The sequence below is a fragment of the Procambarus clarkii genome, unplaced genomic scaffold (assembly GCF_040958095.1).
Source record: "Procambarus clarkii isolate CNS0578487 unplaced genomic scaffold, FALCON_Pclarkii_2.0 HiC_scaffold_1426, whole genome shotgun sequence".
In the NCBI taxonomy this organism is placed as follows: Eukaryota; Metazoa; Arthropoda; class Malacostraca; order Decapoda; family Cambaridae; genus Procambarus; species Procambarus clarkii.
In genome coordinates this window covers 626-10,645 of record NW_027190454.1, presented here as the reverse complement: position 1 = coordinate 10,645, position 10,020 = coordinate 626, and the positions used below count along the sequence as shown (strand labels likewise).

Genomic DNA, 10,020 nt, shown 5'->3' with positions numbered 1-10,020 from the left:
AATAAAAAATCAAATGGTATGGTAAATAAATTTGTTTTTGGTATACGACTACACTCAGGAACAGTACTTACTGTGATTACAGGAACAGATGAACTGGTCTATAAACCCTCATAATTTGCCTGTTTATATACCTTCCATCCCAGGTATACAATAATTACTATCTCTATTATAATCTCATTTGTGTTATTATTATCTTTCCATAAAATATAGTGAGACTAAGACGTGGAGGTAGGGGAAGGGGGATGGGGGTGCATCCAAGAATCTCTCTATCAAGTCGATAATATGGCCAGATTCTCTACGTCCTTATTTTTGCAAGCGTCCATGAACACATCATCTTCTTCATCAGTGAAGTGTCGCTACTGCCATCCTTGACCCCGACTCAGAACTTAATTTAACCCCCCATAAATATAAAAATTGGTGTTCTATGATAATGTATAAATACTATAAACCTCATTGAGATGGTAACTAAAATACAAAGTTAGTTGGTATAGTTTGACAACCTGTTGTAACATATCTATATTTATAATATAATAATTAATATATGGTCAGTTTAAATGTACATTTTTTTATATAAAATAGGATGAAATAAAATATTAATATACAGTTATTCCTCATCATTGATATTTGCACATTGAGCACATATTAAATCAAAACTATTAAAACGTGTAAATCTTACCGCTACCATATCACACCAATTGATTTTTTGTTTTAGAGCAAAATATTCATCCTTTAGAGATTTAGAACAATGAAGACAGTAGTGGCGTTCACTTATATTAATTTCATTAAATGTCGCCAATTGTTGTCCAAGAATTGTATTAATATCTTTTTCAAATGAATTATTCAATTCAATTTCCAATACATCAAATTTTAAATTGTTAGTGATTGTTGCAATCATATGATGTTCACAAATTACATCTTTTCCTTTAAATAATCGAACTAATGAAAATGTTGGCATAGTTTGAAATGTTATTAACATATCTGTATAAATGATATAATAATTATAACTTGGATGATATTCACCATTAAAGGTGCATTTTGTTTTTAACCAAAATATAAAATCTGGTGTTCTATGATAAGATAATGCATAGGCACTATAAATCTCACTGTAAGTTAACGGAGGTGGTAACCAACAATTGCATTCACCATCATATTCATGTCGGTCATATAAATTATATATAGAGAGAACATCATCTAGAAATCTTTGAAAACTCCCATCTATTGTAATAACACAAAATTTTTCCATATAAGAATTACAATAATGGTCATAACAGTACATATATATACTTGAAATAGATGAACAAATAACTAAAACATTGTCTTCACAACTCCTTTCTTGCACCTGACACATTTCAGTACTTACAGGAATTATAAAGTTACGTAGTCCCAAAATACAATACATAATCCAACATAAATCCTGATTCCTCTTACTTACCATTAGTAGATATACATTAATATTTAAATTATAACAGGGTTTATTTTGTTCAGATAAAATGTTTCTAAATTTGATTACTGAAATTTCTTTCAATTTTTGTCTCCAGTCTTCCTCCCTATTAATATCAGAAGAATCTGGCATAAGCACCAATACATCAAAAGAAAAAGAAAAAGAATTAAACATAGAAAATGAACAAATAGCATTTTGCGGTAACTGTTGTACAAGTGGTGATTGTGGCTGCGATTCGATAATTAAAAATTGCAAAGATGAATGCCGCTTTACTATCTTCAAAACTATACTGACTATATCCACTCCAGGAACATAATCGACACGTGTAATTTCACCTTTACTTGGAACATGATTGATTAGAAGGGCCTGTTCACAATAATATGTTTGTTCTGACGATTGAAGAATTATATTTTCTGTCAGATAGAGTGCAGAATGTACCTTATAATGATTAATATTAGATTGCTGTAAGTTTTGAAAAGAAAAAAGAAAAATAACTGTATATCCATAAAAAATATCCAGAACAGTTGATGTGGGATACATTCGAAGACAAATATTTAACAATTGTAAAATTTCATCTGTATCCCGAGAGAACATTGTCATAGCTGTCACTAAAGACCACACATTGTTTTTGTTTATCATACCTTTTAAAGGATGATTAACACTCGTCATTGTTTTTAATGTTGATGTAAACATAGGATGATCATTCAATAACTCAAATAGTTCAGAGTCTTTTTTTCTTGACCCATTTTCGACCAGTTATTCATTTTAGTCTCGATCATCTTTAGAAGGCCTCTCATACAGTATCTTCCATCGGTTATGTTGTATTTGATGTAACATAATTGTTCCACAATATAGGATGCATTGTAAAGAGACAAATTACCATCTTCATTGCTATGTAGAAGTGGACTAGGGAAAAGAGTATATGAATCCCATATTAATCGATGATAAAGAGTGCGGAATGGCATGTATGACGAGTCAAGAATAACATGGCTCCAAATTTTACAAACTCTGGAACAAATAATTAAAAGATGACGATATGGAACAAGTGCAAATATGTTTTCTAATAACACCTGTGGTAGGGACGACATTTTGGGGATTAGAGTTTGCATCAACACCTGTTGTATTACAGTGTTCAGTAAGCAAAACAGTAAGTAATTTAAGTATGGTAGTAGTAGTAGTAGTTTTTTTTTTTTTTTTAATCAGGGACTCAAATCTCTTTTTTTTCAACTATCCATCAGGGTGTTTGTGACTGCTGTCACATCTGCACACGTTCAATGTTGAATATACTATCCAATATCATTGGATACTAACCAGAAAACTAATCAATATCGACATAGTATAGAGTATATAGTATAGTGCTGGATACTGGAAAACAATCCAACATTGAATGACTCATTCAACATTGAATTACTCATTCAATATTGAATGGTATTCCAATATTTAATATAATATCCAATATCACTTAATACTGGAAAACTACTCAACAGGATAAAAACAATAACATATTTGACTTTGGTTGCATAATTACTTTATTTTTTAAAAATATCTGAATTAAAAATCATATAATTAAAAAAAGAGAAAATTAAGAATGAATAATCTACTGTCAACAATTATTATGTTAATAATATTAATTATTTTCCTAACAGTTATAGTAGTCATTAATTCACGGAAAAAATCTAAAAATACTAAAAAATTATATAAAAAGGAAAACAATTACAATTCCATCAGCCATGACACAACACCAAAGTCCATTGAGCTAATAAAAGATGTAGGAGGAGGAGTGGGAGGGGAATTACACAACGTAGGAGTAGTGGGAGGGGAATTATACAACGCAGGAGAAGGAGTAGAGTTACATGATGCAGGGGAAGGAGGAGCAGAAGAATTACAAGACGATGGAGAGGGAGGAGGAGGAGGAAGAGGAAGAGAATTACAAGACACTGGAGAAGGAGGAGTAGGAGGAGAATTACATGATGCCGGAGAAGGAGGAGGAGGAGGAGGAGGAGGAAGAGGAAGAGAATTACAAGACACTGGAGAAGGAGGAGTAGGAGGAGAATTACATGATGCCGGAGAAGGAGGAGGAGGAAGAGGAAGAGAATTACAAGACACTGGAGAAGGAAGAGGAGGAGGAGGAGGAGGAGGAGGAGGAGGAGGAGGAGGAAGAGGAGGAGGAGGAGGAGGAGTAGGAGAATTACAAGATGTCGGAGAAGGAGGAGGAGGAGAAGAAGGCGGAGTAGAATTACAAACAAGTGAAAATGAGTCCTCTGGCGTTCCTCACGTCATCAGTCAAATGGAATCCGTCGAACAACCTCATGAATTACTTCAAGAATTATTACAATCCTCCACAGATTCGTCTAAACTTCGAAAATCCCAAATGAAATTCAAACTTATAGAATCATTATTCTCGCCATTTATCGAAGACATAAAAACTTATAAAGGTCTCTTTATTGTTCCCAAACCACCAATTTCGTATAATCCTAAAACTATTACTGAAACTGATAAGACACTAATTCAACCCTTTAATAAATTCCTTAGTTATTATGATGAAATCCACAACTTTACCAATGGTTATTCTGCATATTACATAAATAAACTATATACAAATTCTAATATTGATAGGGGATATTATACAAAAAATCCAATTATATTAATATTTCCATGGAATTTCCATAATTTCACACCTGATATTTATACAGATCGACGTGAAATAAAAGACGTCAAATTAAAGAACAATTTAGAGGCATCACGTAAAAAATGTCGAAAGGAAGGAAAACGATTTTACATGAACAAATTGTTGATATCATGTACCCATGCTGCAAGTCAAGATATATTTAATTGTGGATTTTATTCGGACAGTTTCCCAATGAAAGAAAATTCACTACCCCCATTCGTGGTTATGAAACTTGAACTCGAAGACGGTCATAATGAGGTGGAATGTAAAATGTTAGCTAAGAATATAATTCCTCAGACACATTTGCTAGCATTAAATTTAACATTTATGTGGAAGTCGAGAAAGAAGAACAAACAAAAGAATCACATGGAGGAGGAGAATTACAAAATGCAGGAGAAGGAGTAGGAAAGGTAAAAACTTCACAAACAGTAGAAGGAGGAGGAGGAGGAGGAGGAGGAGACCCACAAACAGTTGGAGGAGGAGAAGGAGGAGGAGGAGGAGGAGGAGACCCACAAACAGTTGGAGGAGGAGAAGGAGGAGGAGGAGGAGGAGGAGACCCACAAACAGTTGGAGGAGGAGGAGAAGGAGGAGGAGGAGGAGGAGGAGGAGGAGACCCACAAACAGTTGGAGGAGGAGGAGAAGGAGGAGGAGGAGGAGGAGGAGGAGGAGACCCACAAACAGTTGGAGGAGGAGAAGGAGGAGGAGGAGGAGGAGGAGAAGGAGGAGGAGGAGGAGGAGGAGGAGACCCACAAACAGTTGGAGGAGGAGAAGGAGGAGGAGGAGGAGGAGGAGACCCACAAACAGTTGGAGGAGGAGAAGGAGGAGGAGGAGACCCACAAACAGTTGGAGGAGGAGAAGGAGGAGGAGGAGGAGGAGACCCACAAACAGTTGGAGGAGAAGGAGGAGGAGGAGACCCACAAACAGTTGGAGGAGAAGGAGGAGGAGGAGACCCACAAACAGTTGGAGGAGAAGGAGGAGGAGGAGGAGGAGACCCACAAACAGTTGGAGGAGGAGAAGGAGGAGGAGGAGGAGGAGAACCACAAACAGTTGGAGGAGGAGGAGGAGGAGGAGGAGGACATAGAACCCCCCACCGAAAAAAAGATAAAAAAAACTGGATTCAGTTTAGTGGAAGAAAACGTATTTATCTTGACCCAGACGCTGGTCTTATAGAGTCATTTTAATTTTATTTACTCTGATATATAAAAGGCCCGGAGATTTTATATACTCGGGTATATAAAACGTCAAAAAAGTATATAAAACTATCAATTGAATATAAAATTAAAGGTTCCCACCAGGCTTCTGTGCTGGCTAGGGTTCAAGTCTCCTGGTGGGAAAGTGTTCTCAATAACTTCACTCTCGTGTTTAGGAGAGTTGTGAATCAAGCATAGACATAGTGTTCTCCCATATTAACAGGGACTTGATGAAAAACGTAAAAATGATAGTCATCCTTAAGAATTATTTGACTCTAAAATTCAGGGATGGTCAACTTCTTGGGCTGCTCCCAAGAGAACTGTTGCCGTCCAAAATGTCCATAACACGACGTATCACTGTAAATTGGTCTCTTTAAGCCCAGCTCCTTGACAATATGTCCTAGTCGTAGATCAAAGTTGTGGTTAACAATCTTCAGAAGCTGTTTTGATGTGTACTGTGAGGTACCATAGTGGAAGATGCTGATGCTTATGGGGTGCACAACACTAATGGCGTAAGATACCTGAACCAAACAGCGTCTACATAATTTGTTTTTCACCAGTGACTTGGCAACCCATCGGGCGGCATAGGCCGCTGAGCGGTCAATCTTTGTGTAATCTTTGCCAGAGAATGCTCCCCCGCCGTGAGCGCCCCACCCACCGTAAGTGTCAACGATGATTTTCCTACCAGTTAGCCCAACGTTACCTTGAGGTCCACCCATGATGAATTCTCCGCAAGGGTTGATGTGGTATTTCGTTTGAGTATCTATATATTTTTCAGGAATAATGACCTTGATGACCTTCTCTATAACCTCGTCACGCAAAGCTTCGACAGTAATTTGTTCCGAGTGCTGTACAGAAGCGACAACAGTGTTCACTCTTTTGGGAATAACAGCTCCTTGATCGAAGGCATACTGGCATGTGACTTGAGTCTTACAGTCAGGTCGCGCCCACCAGAACGTCCCATCTCTTCGCAGCTCTGCAATCTTCTGATTGAGACGGTGTGCCAGCATAATAGTTAAGGGCATGCACTCGTCGGTCTCATCAGTGGCATAACCAAACATCAGTCCCTGGTCCCCTGAACCAGTGTTGTCATCACTGCGCCCGATGTGTACACCATTAGCAATCTCCTGCACACTTTTGCTCCAGGGCCAGAAGAATATTGCAGGTCTTGTAGTCAAAGCCCTTTCGTGAATCATCAAAACCAATTTTCTTAACAATATCACGCACAATTTGTTGATAATTAACTTGGGCCTTGGACGTAATCTCCCCACAGATCAGGATCATACCAGTTTTGGTACACGTTTCACAAGCAACTTTGGCGTCAGGGTCCTGGCTAAGATGGGCATCAAGCACTGCGTCGCTGATCTGATCGCAAATTTTGTCGGGGTGGCCTTCGCCTACGCTCTCACTGGTGAAGAGGAACGTCTCATGATCTCCATCCATGCTCTCAGCACACTATCCTGGGGAACGAAAATGTTACTCTAAGTACTCTTGAATTTGGGACCAGGTTTCCTTGGCTAGATTTTAACTAAATAAAAATCCGTTATGTAAAGGAATATTATTAAAAACATTGACCTAATTGTGTGAAGAGAGAAAGAGAGAGAGAGAACGCAAACCTGGTCACATGGAGAGAGAGCAACTGAGCAACTGTAAAGCAAGTGTGCAGCTGCTCTGTCTTATAACAAAACTGTGAGTCAAAAAAGAATATGGATCATTTATTTTATTTTGAAATGATTATAAACCATTAAAAAAAACCATTATTACTCATTCTAATTGGAAGAGTGAATGTATAATTTGGTAACCTGTAATCCTTAACTCTTTATGAACATAATAATTCCATCTGGTGAAAGGGATAATAATAATATTGTGTTAATAATTATAGAAGTATTTATTAGTCATATATAAAAATGTAATAGAAGGAACAATAAGATTTGAAATTCAATTCATATATTTCCAACCAGTCTCCAAGGTAAACAGCCTCTGTCAAATGGTAGATAAGATACATTATAAATCATCTTTATTATATGTTGTTAACAAAAAGCTGCTGTACGTGTGGACATTTGTATCCAAGATGTTTTTTCTCTATTATTAATTCTCTCCCGCAACCACCACATTCTCTTTTTTTGGGGGTTTCATAATGATTGAGATGACGATGATGTTCCCTAATAATACTTCTAATTTCTAGAAGAGTCTTGGGTATGAAGTATTCAATATGGTCTCCGTCAGCGCCTTCAGCTGCCAACACATCTGCGCGTTCATTTCCATAGATTCCAACATGGGAGGGAATCCACAGGAACTTGACAACTCTTCCCTGGTTGGTTAGTACCTTCACAACTCTCTTAATTTCAGCGACTATTGAAAGATTCTCGTCCCGATCTTTATTTAGGCTTTGCAGTGCTGCTCTCGAATCGGTGCAAATCACTGCACCAGTAGTATTCTGTTCAATAATATACCTTAACGCCATAGCAATGGCAGTTAACTCTGCTTGTGTTGAAGAGGTATAGTTCTCAATGCGCGCTTTTTCCTCATTTTTGGGAGGAAAAAATACATCATCCTTCTTAATTACCGTGTATGCTGCACCCGCCCGGCCATTAATAGGATTAGATGACCCATCAGTGAAGATTTGATCTAGTTCATCTCCAGCTTCATTATAAATTTCCTTAAGATACTTGTGGCTTATTTCTTTGTGTACCATGTTGGTTTTTTTCTTTACCATATCATTGATGATAATCCTGCACGAGTCATTCAGGGGATCCACCCAGGGAGGTAATCTTTCTACAGGCATGAGCTCACGAGCTTGTTGAAGTAGGTGAAGATCTTCAAGGTAGCCGACTGCTCTGTGATGCCATTTTTTGCTTCTCTTGTTTCCCCCTGAAAGTAGCACAGAGCTCAATTTTTTTTTAGCCATGTCATTATAATGGGGATCTCTGGCAATCCTAATTGCAAGCTTAGCATTCAGTTCCACAATTCTTTCTTTAATACTGGGAAGGGATAATAACTCTTTTTGTAGATTGGACATTTCAGCAGTTTTTTTCTTTGGAACTCCAAGAATGATTGAAATGGCTTCATCCTGTATGCTTTCTAGCCTATTCATATCACTTTGTGAATAAGTACATAAAACAGGTGCTGCGTTGTCAATGACGGAGCGTACATAGTTTGTGTACATCATTTTAAGTACAGCAATAGAGGCTCCATGGCCATCATTCCAAGTCATAGCTTTCAGTTTCAGTTCCCTGAGTCGACTTTTGCATGTTCCTATGATTTGATTGAGCTCCTCTTTCTTTCCCTTGTTTGAACCGACGGTGACGCCAAGATACCGATAGTGGTCAACCCATTCAAGTGTTACACCATTAATTTGCAGTTCTTCATTTTCTCTCCGCTTGCGATGGGAGTATGCTTTTGTCTTGTTTGTGGAGAGAGTGAAACCGAGCTCAATACATTTCCTTCCAAGGAGTTCAATGGCCTGTTTTATTTTATCAAAGGTGGGAGCTTGTATTAGGACATCATCTGCATATCCCACTAGTTGTGTTCCTTCAGGAAAATCAATATTGGCAATTGCATTCATAAGTACATTGAATAGTGTAGGGCTTAAGACTCCTCCTTGGGGGGTCCCGAGTTCCATATTCATTGTTCTTGAGATTGCTCCATTGAAGTAGACCTTAGCTTTCCTCCCTGTGAGGTAGTCTTCAATCCATTTCATGAGTCTCCCCTTGACACCCATACATGCAAGCTCGTCCAGGATCGCAATTCCCTGGGCTTTGTCGAAGGCTCCTTTTATGTCAACAAATACAGAGTACCTAGCCGTGTCATTAACCAGGTAATTAATTATACAATTGGCTGTGCTCCGTCCTTTGACATATCCATTGACTCCTTCCCCAAACCTACCTATTTTGTGTAACAGTCGTTTTAGGATGATCTTTTCCAGCATCTTGCAAGTACATGACACGAGACTGATAGGTCTGTAATTGCCAGGGTCATTCGGTTTTGGTATGGGAACAATTTTGGCGTGTTTCCATTGTGTGGGCAGAACTCCATTTAGGAATGATTTGTTAAACAATAGGAGTAGTGGATTCCCAGGCACTTCACACAATGCATTAAGTATGTCGTAGGTAATGCCATCCTCACCAGGTGCTGTAATTTTACCTCTCTTAACAGCCGCCCTTACTTCCTGGGCTGTGATAGGTTCTCCATATTCGTCCTCACTAGACTGTGCTCTCGCTATTCTAGTTCTTCTGTCATTCTGTAGCAGGAGCTGTTCCATGACGATTTCCGTTGAGAGGGAGGATGAGGATGCTGCCTTACTCCACATGTGAATTAATTCTTCAGCTTTACTCTGTGGATCTTTGCCTCGAGGCATTTTCTTCCGAGGGGGTCTTCGTCGAGGCGTACGGCGCTGAATTCTAAGACAACTTTCAATTTGGTGATTAAGGTCATCAACAAATGTATCAATATCTTCTGGGATTTGGTATTCCCTGAACCAGTCATTCATCCTGTCTATGAAGATTGGCTTCATATCTCGTCTGAGTGATAACCACCTTCTTTTATTTGACTCATTCTTTCTCAAATTGTTCATGTCGACAAAGGTAATCAGTGTGCCCGGTAGTCACAACATAAACTTTTGCCCAAGGTATATAATATGCTACTGACATCTGTGTCAAGTGAATTGAACAGGAGTACCTCCTCTTTTATATCCCTCTATAAATCAAAAAAAATATATTTTT

General features: G+C 38.2%; 1 pseudogene; it reads right to left on the bottom strand.

Moving 5' to 3' along the window:
- Nucleotides 1-5,586: 5,586 nt before the first annotated feature.
- On the bottom strand, nt 5,587-9,788 carry LOC138362200 (S-adenosylmethionine synthase pseudogene; annotated as a pseudogene).
- Between the last annotated feature and the right edge of the window lie 232 nt (nt 9,789-10,020).